The sequence below is a fragment of the Pinus tabuliformis genome, chromosome 4_1 (assembly GCF_031772625.1).
Source record: "Pinus tabuliformis cultivar Carrire ecotype Pingquan chromosome 4_1, CPIR1, whole genome shotgun sequence".
Classification (NCBI taxonomy): Eukaryota; Viridiplantae; Streptophyta; class Pinopsida; order Pinales; family Pinaceae; genus Pinus; species Pinus tabuliformis.
This window is the reverse complement of record NC_142303.1, coordinates 296,860,997-296,877,413: the sequence shown is the minus strand read 5'-3', so window position 1 is coordinate 296,877,413 and position 16,417 is coordinate 296,860,997.

Here is a 16,417-nt window from a genome sequence, read left to right as displayed (position 1 = left end):
TCTTTTAGTATTTGGTAAATATGTAATTAAGATAGATTTATAATGGTAAATTTTCATTTTAAAATTTGAATGAGTTGCACATTTTTCTCTTATTAAAAAAATAACTATATTATTTTACTTTCAACTAGTTTTTCCTTTGGAGCATTGAAATATTTTATTAAAGTAAACACACACACACATATATATATATATATATAAAGTGTATACTAAAATATATTAGTTAACATAGATATTCAAACAATTTATTTAAGTTTTATATTGAGATATTTATAAGAGAAATAAGTGTTTTTTTCAATACCTTATATATTTAAAGTTATATAAAACTATAATTTAAGATAGACATCCAAATATTTTATTTATAATGAAAGTGAAATATTAAAGAATCGAGTGGAATGAAAGTGAAATATCAACAACTCAGTTAATTGTTCTGTTAATCTATTTTTAATGCCATAGTCTAATCAGACTGTTTTTTTGCCCTGAAAATGATAGAAAATCTAGTCATATTTTGATAACATCTCGCGGGTATTTTTCTAAATCCAAGTTATAGCTGTCAGATTTCAATATTTTTGGTGCCTTGGAGGTTTTTGTGTTGAATCCATTTCCACCATCAAAAACAGGGTTCAAATACTACTACCGCAAGATTGTTTGAAATTTTTTTGCCCAGATTCCGACCACTCTTCGCCGTCCAATTCTTCTACCTCGGTGGACGACTCCATTTTTAATTGTTTATATTTAATTTTTGTTTTTGTTTTGGCCAACATTAATAAAAAATATTTTTATTATTTTTTTGAGGACGTGACATACTTACACATATCCCTTATACTGAATTGTAGAATGAATCTCTAACCTCAAAAATAATAAAAAATCTAACTTTACCTAAAGCAAACATTTTAACCTGGTAAAAATAAAATAACAAAATAAAAATAACTCTAAAAAAAACCATGGGATTCGGAACACATGATACATAATGTAAATGTTTTAACTACTCGGTTTACAAAAACATACATACTTTAAACATGTGACATTTTAGATGTAAACACGAAATCTCAGTCACTAAACCCATTCAAATCATTTAAAAAAAAAAAAAAAAAAAAACATTTTATACACCAAACGAAGTTTTCAAAATATACTAAATAAAAAAGCGCCTATGGGAAAATGCAATAACTTGGAAAACGTTGAGTTCGGTAAGGGATGTGAAAATTGCAAAAGATGACGGGTGAAAGGGGTGATATTCCCCGAAAAAGATTGGAAAATTTGAATGGTAAGCTTATTATATTCCTTTGTTTCCCGGCTTCAATGCATCAACGCAGAAGCTTAAAAAGAAGAAGCCCGTGTTATTTCAAATGACTTGCTGTACAAACTTGGAAAACTTTGTATTTCTTGGAAGTCGATATTGCTGGAAAAAGGTTGGAAAATTTGAATGATAAAGTAATATATTCCTTTATTCCCAACATCAATACTTAAACTTGAAAGCTTAAAAAGGAAGAAACCCGTGGTATTTCAAATGACTTCCCATACAAGCTTGAAAAACTTTGTATTGCTTGGAAGTCACAACATAGAGGGCTTACCGAGAAGTGATTAATCGCGTAATATATGACCATCAAAACGATGATGACGACCAAAAAACTTTGTATTGCTGGGAAGTCACAACCTGGAGGGCTTACCAAGAAGTGATTAATCGCGTAACCAAAGACACATTTCAACAGACTTCCTTCGTTAACGAAGTCGTATAAAGACGGGCTTACACACCATTGTATTGTCCACACTTCCTATTATAACGAAGTCATATAAAGATGGGCTTACACACCATTGTATTGTTGAGAAGTCACATAATGGTAGTAGCATTGCTCAAATACATGGACTTTTTATTCTTATGAATTATGCAAATCCATACTTTAATCCGAAGACCATTTCCAAATATTAAGGGAAAGAACATAATAATGCCCCCACACCATTTCTAAATATCAAGGGAAATTACAAAATAATGTAAAGGGTAGGGTGAGTTTAAGATGGATAATTATAAGATAAGGATTTAGAAAAGTGATTAAGCATAAATATTAAGAAAGAGGTGGTGTTAATGGACATCATTTTAGTAAGAATGAATTATGTTACAATATTAATTATTTAAGTGGATATATATGGTTATTTATTTGTTTTATATTAACTCAAAATGATTACATATCTTTGCAGTTTTATAATAATTTGTGAGGTTACAATTTTTTGATTTTTTTTTTTTACATTTCCCTTACATTTCTCTTAGTTGGTAAACAACTTGAAATCTTTGATTATATGGTTTTGGAGACACATAGAGCATGGATTAAAGTTTGTAGTGTCCCAAGAAATTCCCTTACTAGAGTTTGTGTGCATCCTATTTACTTTTGTATATTTGGGGTATTTAGATCGCAATGCATCATATTTTACGTTAAAACGTAGTTTTGGCCTTTTGTAGTATCTTTTCCTTAATGAGCATAGTCATAGTCAACACCTCTCCTACCGTCAACATTATTTTGCTTTGTTGTACATTTTATTGTGTTTTTCTATTTTCATTTATTAATCGAATTTGAAAATCACTATATGATTGTTTTCCCCACAATACTTGTCCTATGTGTGATTCCACTTATATTTCTACTTTCATTTCATTTCATATATAATCCATATTAGTTGTATTAAATAAATTCTCTCTTTTTTGTCTCTATACATGTTCTTGGTGAGGTTAGTGTATATGATGTTGGGTTTTGAACCCACTAAACACAGAAAGTGACACTCTTTTTTATGTAAGAAACCTTCTAATGTAGAAGAAAATATGGATGAAGGAGTAGGAGATATTATCAACTTGTTGCTCAAGGAATCCCTTAACTAATACAGGAACAAGGTATTCGATAGTTTCACCAAGATCCTTCAATAACAAGCAATGATATTTGAAACACATTGGAAAAGAAACATTTTTAGTGGTCTGACACTCTTATGGTACAAGTTAATTTTGACATTGACTTATTTGAAGGACACATATATGCAGATGCTTTTGGAAAATGGTTCAATTTTTTATAGTCATCCGTAAACTGTTGTGGATATTCCACTAGACAATTTGTTACAATATATCTGATTAAACAATATTTAAAATTTTGAAATCTACACGATTAGGATTTTGTGTTTCTTTAGATTACTCGATTTGTAGAATATGGTTTATTTCATAAGGATGCAAATTAAAATAATGCAAAAAATAGAGAATAGTGAAATAAAAAAATCACAAATCATGATTGACACAAGATATGACACAGGAAACTCTTTCGTGAGAAAACCCAATTGGAAGGAGAGGTCACTCTCTTGTCTTTCTCTAAATAGAAATAGTTGTGAGTTCAAAGAAGCATGGCTTGTGGCCCGTGGGCTATTATAGTGCACAAATCCCTTTTGTGTGCTCTATCACCTATCCCTCTCGGTTATTTTCTCTCATCTATGGAGCAAATGCACTCAAAAAGAATGGAGCCCCTTTTCCTCCTAGTGTCCAGGTTATAACACAACCTGATAGCATATTAGCCTTTAGGTTTGACTACCTCAATTCTAAACTAGAGTTATAATATGGACTCTTTTAGAGTCTTCTTCATCATAATCATGTGCCAAACCACTTTTCCATACATAATGGGGGCTGACATGGCATCCTTTTGAATTATGGTGGTGAAAAAAGGAAGGTCAACTTTTGAGTGGTATAACTTTTGCATATAGACTCTGGTTGATGTGATTCTTATGTCATTGGAAAGGTATATATCTGTAGAATATGAAAAAAAATTGTGATGATAAAGTGGAAAGGTTTGACCCCCAATGTCCTTTCTTCAGGAAAGTAAAGCATCTTATTCTAAATCTTATTAAATATTTTGACAAAGTATGCAACAGGATCACCAGGGTTTCTTCTCAAATCTTGAAATTATGTAAAATAGTAAACATGATCCCTTTTAATTCCCCATTGATTCTTGAAGATGTTGGTTAATTCAGCCCATGAATTTATAGAATTTTCTTGTAATTTTCTAAACTATATTCTAAAATTTCCTTGTAATGATTGAAAAAATAGTATTGTATAAACATCCTCACGTTCAATGTTCATATTGTTCGCAAAATCAAGAAATGCAGCCAAAGGATCTTCTAGAGATGGCCCTATTTCTCCATTAAATATGGGCAAATGTTTCAAATACCCTTTAGGAAAATCATGAAGTTGGTCTGTTGGTGGAATTACGCATGTTGCATATCAAGCTGTTACAATATGCCTAAATCTCATCATTTGGTGTTGTAATAGAATTGTTTGTTTAAGAGAGACAAATTTGCTTGAAGACGGTTGGGATGGAGGTTTAGGCTTCTTGAAAAAATGGGGATGAACAGCTAACTTCGTATCATAGTGTCCCAGCTCATGACAGTGAAAACATTTAATCTTCGACAAGTCCTTCTTCTTGTCGCACTGGCTGGAATCCCCTTTGGATTGGGATTTCTTCCCTTTCCATTTCTTTTTCTTTCCATCCAAGGCACAATTCTCCTCATCATCATGCTTGGATGAGGTTCCATGTATGGTGTTTCACGTTATCTCTTCTTGCACCAAGTCAGACAACAAATTCTCCCACTTTAGTAGACTTTCCCTCACATTTACTGAATCTTGGTAGTTGTGCCATCTCTTGGGAAGGCCTAAAAGTGCTAGGCTGGCCAAATCATCTACAAAAACAGTAATACAAATGCTCCTATGCTCATCCCGACATTGGGTGAACCTCCTCAAGTACTGTGGTATTGTGTCACCCTTCTCCATCTTGATCTTTCGAAGCTTGTCCTTCAATGCTACCTTCATGTGGTCACTGTTGTTGTGAAACAAGTATATCAAGGCTTACCACATTGCATATAGTGTGTCCTTCCTATGGAGATTCGAGACAATATGATCTCAAACTCCTTATAGTATGATCTTCCTTTCCTTTTCCACACATTTCTTCCACTCTACCAGATCTTGAGCATCAGTTGTTGGAGACTTAGGAAAATCATTGTCTATGAATTCCTTTAGCTCATTGTCTTCCAACATTGTCTCCATCCTTTCCTTCCAAGCAATATAATTCAAGCTACCCTTAAGGGCATAGTCGAGTCTCAATCCATAGAATGACATCTTGCTAGCTCTGAAGAATGATTGTACAAATTCGATTTCACCTGCAAAGACAAACTCGTATTCTTCTCTTCTAGTGTGATTTCTACTCCGATACCATGTAGAAATTCCTTGTAGATTCAAATTGTTTATGTATTTTTCTAAAACAAAAGACTTGAATCTACTCTACTCATTAGCGGAAAAAAGCAATTGATTGAGAACTCACAAACCATACAAGAGAAAGAATTCATTCAACACATTACATAATGATTTCATGGGGAAATCCATAGATAAAAACCCATGCTATCTATATATTGCATTAGTCAGAAAATATAAGAAGATTACAGTGTGCTTTTCAAGCCCGAGCAACCTCTGCACTATCTCTATATGTCTCACAGTTTCCTAGACAACCCTTGGTCAATACTTAACCAAATTTCTACTTGCTCAAGTACCTATTTCCTTTCATTGTTTCCTTGGGAATTAGCCCCTATTAATTAGGTTAATTCCTGAATTAAAATTGTGCAATCCATAATATGTCTTCCTATGACTTCATGCACCACCCGCACAATTAGGATGATTATACAACTGATATTACACTTCCTTTGAACTCCAATCTCAACTGGGTAACACTCATATCTCACATGCATGAGTTATTTATGTTCGAATTATCACTTAACTAGTTGAACGAATGAAGCATCACCGACTGTTATATTTCCTACTAGTTCCTCCATCAATTGGAACTAGTTTAACTAACTTTAACTTAGTTAAACTGAATTAATTAATTACAACCCAAAATAAACTCAATCAGGGCTCCTATAAAGGAGGAGACACTCTACATGACTCAGGTTAGACCCTCAACTTGAATTAACTAAACCAAATAAGAACCAACTAGGTCAAATTAACTTAGTTAACTTGAACAAGTTGTCTTGTGATGTGTAATTACAATTTTTCTTCTAATTTAATTCAAGGGAAAATTAAATAAGGATTTTTTTTAATTACATTTTGAACAAACTCTTGCTTTCGAAAAACAAACCTCTAAAATGATGTCATGACGATGTCATTATTTCCATGTGGTACCACCTGAGTGGTCCCAAATTTTCCCCATTAGGCCCTCAAAAATGTTGAAACTGATTGCCACACGTCCATCGTATGACTGCATCACACTGACACCATCTACCTCGTCAACCTTGCGGATACAATTATCTGTTGCCATGTGTATTCTTGGAGGAGAGAGAAAAGGACCTCGCGGTCCTTTGGTTTTCTGTGATTTCCTTTGTATTTCCTTTGTGTTTGGAAGATATTTACAGTGGTCCCACTCGTGTGTCCACCCGTGTTCTTCTCAACTTCAAAACTTTCAAAGGAATTTCACTTGTTAAGGAGTTACAAAACTCTGATTCTCGATGTTCTGAAGTGATCGTCCCTCTGAAATTCAGGTTCTGGCATGCCTTCCTTCTGACTTCCTGCTGGTCCTTCTGATATAGAGTTCTGAAATGATCAACTCCTGAATTTCAGCCCTCCCTTTTAATATCAACCTCCGTATTTCAGTGCTACCATTTGATTTCGGCTCCCGATTAAATATCAAACTTCCTTCTCATTTCCCCTTAGCATATTTAGATAACAAATGTCCTTCTATATACCAAGGATGAAATAGGACCGTTCGACATAATCTCAAGAGGGTATGACAAGTGACAACATTGGCTCCAATTGGGGACGATGTATTGCAAGTAGTGCATTGAGAACCTGCAAATTAGTGCCTTCTATCCATTGGGAACGTAATCATTTTATTCAAGTACAAAAAAAATAAAAAAAATAGTAAGAACTTAAAGCATTACTAGTATTACAATGGCTCACTGGTATATACAATGGACAAAAATGGACCTGTTTAATGCTGTAAATAAAGCTTAAGGAAATTCCCATTCATAGGTAGTTCAAGCACCTGACCATGCAAATTTTCTAGTAGGAAAGTGGTGTTTCCTTTGGCTTCAAATATCTTAAAAGTTGCAAACCACAAGGGATCAAACTTCCCTTGTTTTACTTTGTTCTCTCTCCTAACATCCCATCTAAGCACCAAATCTCCTCGCTGTAAGGATCTTTCCCTTGCCCTTTTGTCAAAAAGAGCCTTCATCTTTTCCTGATATTTAATCAAATTGTGAGTTAACTCCCCCTTGGTTTCTTAAAGTTCTACAAGTTTGTTGATTCTCCTATTTAGAGAATTTGGCTCTTCCTCAACATCCTATAGAATATTAACCACTAGCATGGCTAGTTGAACAGGGAAAGTTGTAGCCTTACCATACACCAATTCAAAAGGAGACTTCCGAGTTGACCTCTTAGTAGTAACGTTTTTGGCCCATAAAGCAAATTTTAGTTGTGAGTACCTTATTTTTTTATTTTCTGATGTAAACGCCAGAAAATCATACACATGTTTGCACAATCCAGAAGACACTAAAAGTCATTTAGCAAAATGCACAATTGAATATTTTATAGCTGAAGACATTATAAAGTTCAAAAAAATTAATTTCTCCTAAGGTCCAAATTTTATGGAGTTTAAAAATTGAAGTCTGCATAGTTGTTAAGTTTGATAGCCATGAATAGTGCAAGATTTCCTCTGAAATCAGTGCGGTCAAGAATATGGCCGAATCTGTAAATTCAGATCCACTTAACACACTTGGAGGCGATTCCCTAATAGGGTCTTAGTCCTAGATAGCTCAATTCGAGTCGCCCTAAAGATATTTAACCCACAATGGAATCATTTTGTCCCACTCATAAGTCATTATCATGCATGAACTAAGAGACAGAAGCTAGATTCAAAAATTCTATATAAACAAGCCATGGGAGAACCAAAATATGAGACAATGTTATGCTCAAAAAATTTCTATCAGACCAACCCAACATTTCATTGTTGTAGCAAATAAAGTAAGAGCACTAGCATGTTGGCCATATTGCTTCTAACCAATCCATCATCTTAGTGAGAGGAGAAGAGTCCACCATTGAGAGAGTTTTCATACTTCTTTGAGAGAGAGGAGAATCTTGGATATAGAGCGAGGAAAGGAACCTCTTTGCTGAGGATTTTTTAGCACCTTAGCTCCAAAATGTCTCTTCAAGTGTATAGTATTCATCTATTGTATTCAATTTGTACCAACAATAGTCAATAAAGGGAGATTTTTCCATGAATTTGATGACTTTTTGCTCCATTGAGCATTTTTTTGTGTATTATCTCTTTGTTTTAGTTCATGTTCGTATATGAATTGTTTTCACTATTCGCATTATTATGTTTATCTAAGTATGTTCACCAACAACATCAACTCCGTTTGTATTCATTTGCAAGGAACAACCAACTACTAAGGAGGTGTCTTTCGGTACACCATTGCTACAAAAACACTACCACATACGATATGGTCTTTTTAAGGATCCTCACTAGAATTTTATTTGAAGACCCGCCCAGTCCATTCCCCTATGGGTAGTAGATGGTGGAGTGCCTTGTGGTGATGTTGTACTTTTGGTAGAAACCAAGAAACTTGGAAGACTTAAACACATGAGCATTGTCAGTGAAAATCTTCCTTGGAAAACAAAATCCAGAAATGATATTCTCCTCCATAAACTTGATGACCACGACATCAGTGACATTTCTAGCTGGGATGGCTTCCACCCATTTTGTGAAAAAATTTTGGGCTGTGAGTATCAATTTGTGATATCCACTAGATGGTAGATGTATTTTTCCAATGAAGTCTAGCCCCACTGTCTGAAAGTACCTTATACAAAAATAGGGATCAAAGGGAGGGGTGTTGTTGAGCGATAAAGAGGTGTCTTTTTAACTCCTATTTATCCTACATTAATTATCAATCCAGGTATGATTTTTTATTTCAAGAGTGTACTTAGTTTGAGGCGGGAAATTTACTCTAAGAGTAATGTTTTGCAATACAGTGTTTCAAATACAAAAGTAAACAGATGCTTGAAACAAATCTAAGTGCAATTACAAGAAACTTAATGCTCTGAAACTAAATCATTCACTCAGAAGACTACAGTGATCATCAGTCAAGGATGCAGTAGTAGTAACTCTTTCCTTTGTCAACTGATGTAAATGAAATTAACCATAAACAAGATCCTCTATCTGAGAACTTTGACAATAATAGCCAATGTCCTTTATAGTTGTTGATCTTACACTCCATAAGGCAATAACACTTAAAATCATAACCAAATACTTGCAGGAAAGAAATGAACAACAAAGCTATTTGAATAGAAATGGACAACAAAGCTATCTTAGTCAAAATTAATAGCAAAGCTATCTTAATCCAAATGAATAACAAAGTTATTTTAATGGAAACGAAGAGAAATCTGTAATGAACAGCAAGGCTTTCTAACTGAAATGAATAACAATATAAGTTATAAAGGATAATAATCTTGTTATGATGGAAAGGAACAATAACGTGATTCAATCACAACTTATGCAATAAAACGATTCCATAAAATGTTAGAACAGTAAACTGTAAAAACAAGAAACTGTAGAGCAATGTGATTCAAGGAAATGAAAAGTAAATCAAACCATCACACGACTGGAATTGTAAAGTAATGGTACACATAGCAAATGGATCCACCAAGGCTGGGCCCTTAGTCGCTAGTGAAGCACCGTCAGACTAACTCAGTAGGAAGGAATGGAACAGCAACCGACTTATATATTGATCATGTGAAAATGTTTACAAACAATCGTACTCTGTTTTGATTAACGAGAGTCGATGATCAAAGTAGCAATACAACAGTAAGTTATGCAAAATGATAATACATGCTCCCTGATTTCTACAAGCGTTGTCCTTTTATAATAGCCAGGCAGACAAAACAATAATATAGATGAGCTTTGAAGTAGTGATCCCTCAAGATCAAAGGATCCTGAGGGATTCGCTCTATCTTTTATCTCCAGTTATCTTTTTGTCTTCTTGCACTGATGCTGTGCTTTCCCTTTATTTTCCTTGATTGTGCACTCCAATCTTGATCTTCTTGTCTGGATATGGCTTTCTGGTGAAGGGACAACAATTGCTTCTTCTTTGTCTTTTCCTCCCAAATGGTGGCTTTCCATTTCTTCTATTTTCTGTATAGAAGAAAAGACAATAATTCATTAATTTGTAACAATCACAAATCTCCTTAATTCTACTATAATTCTTTGATATATTACCATCTTAGAATATAAAGGAGTTATGATTAAAGAAAAATATAAAGAAATAAATGGCAAATTCATATGTTTTCCATGGCTCAACACACCCCCCTGCTTATCCTTTTTCATGCCCTCATAAAAACCATGTAATTTGCATGCAAAGCAGTTAGAGAATAGGCTGGAGAGGGATTTTCATGAAGTGGTCTAAAACCATGATTTGCAGCTAAAACTTCAAAAATACATCCTATATGTCCTTCAAGTAATTCATATATGGCCTTATACCCTGCTGTAGGATACTAGATAATAGGGCTTCGAAATCTACAGCCTAGCCAATACGGTCCCTCCCTCAAGATGAGGTTACTATATGTGATTAGGCGGTCGGCAGCTAACTTAAAATTTTTGTAATTGAATGGCTCTCTGTCCTGAATATTCCGATTGGAAGTCTTCCATTGGAGTTTAGCTACTACTACGGCATGGTCTTTGATAGACAGGAAATATTCTACCCCTTGCTGGACAATTTCTTTGTGGATGGGTCCCAATGTCTGGATCACACCCTCCTTTTTCATTAGGCTTTTATGCTTAGTCTAGAGTTGTAATGGGTTTTTCAGTTCACCCCTAACCCAAAGGTCTAACCCGTTTTCTTGTCTCTGAACAATGTTATGGGCCTTGAGCCACTTTAACTAGTTAATAACAAACGAAATGAATGCTTGAAACTAGACATCTCCCACAAAAGGACTAGGATTCTTCTCCATTTCCTCTTCCAAGATAAAGTTATGCAAAAAAAATTCACAGAGCAATCGTTGAACTTTTACCCATATTGTTTACAGCAATTTATAAAATCATCAACATTTTTTAATTCTATAGGTTTCCCTGCCTTAACAACTTTAATTTTTAACTGCAACTATCTTTCTAATAAAAAAAAGCATAATTTTTGGCAGGGGCCCTACATGCTAGGACATATGTATATAGAGAACAAAGAATATCCATTTGACTCCTGACTGTTTTTAGTCTATTCCTTACCTCTTCAACTTTTTCTTCTGCCTTCCGACATTTATCGAAGGCTTCTGCGTCTACTACATTGATGTCCCTTAATTGCTGTTGTAACTCTTGGTATTTCTTCTTAGGAACAGTCTCTTCTTCGAGCTTTTCTATAGTTTGCTAACCCTGTGCCAGATCCTCTTCGAGTTTTACTACGCTAGGGTCGTTATCCAACAACACTAACTTCATATCATAGTGTCCCAGCTCATGATAGTGAAAACATTTAATATTGAACAAGTCCTTCTTCTTGTCGCACTAGTTGGAATCCCCTTTGGATTGGGATTTCTTCCCTTTCACTTTCTTTTTCTTTCCACCCAAGGCACAATTCTCCTCATCATCATGCTTGGATGAGGTTCCATGTCTAGTGTTTCACATTATCTCTTCTTGCACCAAGTCAGACCACAAATTCTCCCACTTTGGTAGATGTTCCCTCACATTTACCGAATCTTGGTAGTTGTGCCATCTCTTGGGAAGGCCTAAAAGTGATAGACTAGCCAAATCATCTGCAACAACTGTAATACAAATGCGCCCAAGCTCATCCTGGCATTGGGTGAACCTCCTCAAGTACTGTGGTATTGTGTCACCCTTCTCCATCTTGATCTTTCAAAGCTTGTCTTTCAGTGCTACCTTCGTGTGGTCACTGTTGTTGTGAAACAAGTATATCAAGGCTTGCCACATTGCATATAGTGTATCCTTCCTGTGGAGATTCGAGACAATATGATCTCAAACTCCTTATAGTATGATCTTCCTCTCCTTTTCCACACATTTCTTCCACTCTACCAGATCTTGAGCATCAGTTGTTGGAGGCTTAGGAATATTATTGTCTATGAATTTCTTTAGCTCGTTGTCTTCCAACATTGTCTCCATCCTTTCCTTCTAAGCAATATAATTCAAGCTACCCTTGAGGGCATATTCGAGTCTCAATCCATAGAATGACATCCTGCTAGCTCTGAAGAATGATTGTACAAATTTGATTTCACCTACAAAGAAAAACTCATATTCTTCTCTTCTAGTGTGATTTCTACTCCGATACCATGTAGAAATTCCTTGTAGATTCAAACTGTTTATGTATTTTTCTAAAACAAAAGACTTGAATATACTCTACTCATCAGCAGAAACAAACAATTGATTGAGAACTCACGAACCATACAAGAGAAAGAATTCATTCAACACATTACACAATGATTTCATGGGGGAATCCATAGCTAAAAACCCATGTTATCTATATATTGCATTAGTCAGAAAATATAAGAAGATCACAATGTGCTTCTCAAGCCTGAGCAACCTCTACACTATCTCTATATCTCTTACAGTTTCCTAGACAACCCTTGGTCAATACTTAACCAAATTTCTACCTGCTCAAGTACCTATTTCCTTTCACTGTTTCCTTGGGAATTAGCCCCTATTAATTAGGTTAATTCCTGAATTAAAATTGTGCAATACATAATATGCCTTCCTATGACTCCATGCACCACCTGTACAATTTGGATGATTATACAACTGATATTACACTTCCTTTGAACTCCAATCTCAACTGGGTAACTCTCATTTCTCACATGCATGAGTTATTTATGGTTGAATTATCACTTAACTAGTTGAACGAATGAAGCATCACCCACTGTTATACGTCCTACTAGTTCCTCCATCAATTGGAACTAGTTTAACTAACTTTAACTTATTTAAACTAAATTAATGAATTACAACCCAAAATAAACTCAATCATGGCTCCTATAAAGGAGGAGACACTCTACATGACTCAAGTTAGACCCTCAACTTGAATTAAGTAGACAAAATAAGAACCAACTAGGTCAAATTAACTTAGTTAACTTGCACAAGTTGTCTTGTGTTGTGGAATTACAATTTTTCTCCTAATTTAATTCAAGGGAAAATTAAATAAGGATTTTTTTAATTACATTTTCAACAAACTCTCGCTTTCGAGAAACCAACCTCTAAAATGATGTAATGACGATGTCATCATTTCCACATCGCACCACCTGAGTGGTCCCAAATTTTCGCCGTTAGGCCCTAAAAAATGTTGAAACTGATTGCCACATGTCCATTGTATGACTGCATCACACTGACACCATTTGCCTCGTCAGCCTCGCGGATCCAATTATCTGTTGCCATGTGTATTCTTGGAGGAGAGAGAGAAGGACCTCACAGTCCTTTGGGTTTTCGTGATTTCCTTTGTATTTCCTTTGTGTTTGGAAGAGATTTGCAGTGGTCCCACTCATGTGTCCACCCATGTTCTTCTCAACTTTGAAACTTTTAAAGGAATTTCACTTGTTAAGGAGTTACAAAACTCTGATCCTCGAAATTCTGAAATGATCGTTCCTCTGAAATTCGGGTTCTAACGTGCCTTCCTTCTGACTTCCTGCTAGTCCTTCTGATATTGACTTCTAAAATGATCAACTCCTGAATTTCAGCCCTCCATTTTGATATGAACCTCCGGATTTCGGTGCTACCATTTGATTTTGGCTCCCGATTAAATATCAAACTTCCTTCTCATTTCCCTTTAGCATATTTAGATAAAACATTTCCTTCTATATACCAGGGATGAAATAGGACTGTTCGACATAATCTCAAGAGGGTATGACAAGTGACAACATTGGCTCCAATTGGGGACAATGTATTGCAAGTAGTGCATTGAGAACCTGCAAATTAGTGCCTTCTATCCATTGGGAATGTAATCATTTTATTCAAGTACAAAAAAAAAAAATAGTAAGAACTTAAAGCATTACTGGTATGTACAATGGCTCACTGGTATATACAATGTATGAGAATGGACCTGTTTAATGTTGTAAATAAAGCTTAAGGAAATTCCCCTTCACAGGTAGTTCAAGCACCTGACCATGCAAATTTTCTATTAGGAAAGTGGTGTTTCCTTTGGCTTCAGATATCTTAAAAGTTGCAAAATACAAGCGATCAAACTTCCTTTGTTTTCCTTTGTCCTCTCTCCTAACATCCCATCTGAGCACCAAATCTCCTCGCTGTAAGGATATTTCCCTTGCCCTTTTGTCAAAAAGAGCTTTCATCTTTTCCTGATATTTAATCAAGTTGTGAGTCACCTCCCCCTTGGTTTCTTAAAGTTCTACGAGCTGGTTGATTCTCCCATTTAGAAATTTTTTCTCTTCCTCAACATCCTATACAATATTAGCCACTAGCATGGCTAGTTGAACAGGGAAAGTTGCAGCCTTACGATAGACCAATTCAAAAGGAGACTTCCGAGTTGACCTCTTGGTAGTAACCCTTTTGGCCCATAAAGCAAATTTCAGTTGTGAGTACCTGTTTGTCTAATTTTCTGATGTAAACACCAGAAAATCATACACATGTTTGCACAATCCAGAAGACGCTAAAAGTCGTCTAGCAAAATGCAAAAGTGAATATTTTCTAACTGAAGACATTATAAAGTTCAAAAAAATTAATTTCTCCTAAGGTCCAAAGTTTATGGAGTTTAAAAATTGAATTCTGTAGAGTTGATAAGTTTCATAGCCATGAACAGTGCAAGATTTCCTCTAAAATTAGTGTGGCAAGAATATGGGCGAATCTGTAAATTCAGATCCACTTAACACACTTGGAGGTGATTCCCTAACAAGATCTCAGTCCCAAACAACTGAATTCGAATCACCCTAAAGATATTTAACCCACAATGGAATAATCTTGTCCCACTCATAAGTCATTATCTTGCATGAACCAATAGAGGGAAGCTGGATTCAAAAATTCTATATAAATAGGCCATGGCAGAACCAAAATATGAGACAATGTTATGCTAGAAGAATTTCTATCAGACTAACCCAACATTTCATTGTTGTAGCAAATAAAGTAAGAGCACCAGCATGTTGGCCATGTTGCTTCTAACCAATCTATCATCTTAGTGAGAGGATAAGAGTCCACCATTGAGAGAGTCTTCATACTTCTTTGAGATAGAGGAGAATCATGGAAATAGATCGAGGAAAGGAACCTCTTTGCTGAGGATTTTTTAGCACCTTAGCTCCAAAAAGTCTCTTCAAGTGTTTAGTATTCATCTATTGTATTCAATTTCTACCAACAATAGTCAATAAAGGGATATTTTTCCATCATTTTGATGACTTGTTTGCTCCATTGAGCATTTTTTGTATATTATCTCTTTATTTTAGTTCATGTTCATATCTGAATTGTTTTCACTATTCGCATTGCTATGTTTATCTAAGTATGTTCACCAACAACATCAACTCGGTTTGTATTCATTTGCATGGAACAACCAACTGCTAAGGTGGTGCCTTTCGGTACACCATTGCTACAAAAACACTACCACATACAATATGGTATTTCTAAGGATCCTAACTAGAATTTTATTTGAAGACTCGGCCAGTCCATTCCGCTGTGGGTAGTAGGTGGTGGAGTGCCCCGCAGTGATGTTGTACTTTTGGTAGAAACTAAGAAACTTGGAAGACTTAAACAGATGAGCATTGTCAGTGAAAATATTCCTTGGAAAACAAAATCTAGAAATGATATTCTCCTCCATAAACTTGATGACCATGACATCAGTGAAATTTCTAGATGGGATGGCTTCCACCCATTTTGTGAAATAATTTCGGGTTGCGAGTATCAATTTGTGATGACCACTAGATGGTAGATGTATTTCTCCAATGAGGTCTAGCCCCATTGTCTGAAAGTACCTTATACAAAAATAGGGATCAAAGGGAGGGGTGCCAGCATCTGTTTCTCAGCAAAAATCTGACATTTCTCACAGGATCTAACATAAGAATGAACCTCACCAAACAACTTAGGCTAATAGAAACCTACTTTAAGGAACTTATGGGTTGTGGATCTCCCGCTGTAATGTCCTCCATAAACACAATTATGAAATTCATCAATCAACTTATGAATCTCTTCTTCTACCAGGCATAAAATCAAAATCCGCACTAGGTCCTAGTACAGCTGTCCATTTGAAATGATAAAATTCTCGGCTTGCAACCTTAATGCCCAACATTTAACTTTTTCAAAATTTAATGGGTATTTCAAAAAAATTAAATAATGGACCAAATACTTATATCACTATGAGATAAGGTACTTCATTTGGATATTCTATATTGAGGTCTCATTATTGTTTTGTTCTACTGATCTTCCACCTTCTCCTTCCTTACCTATTA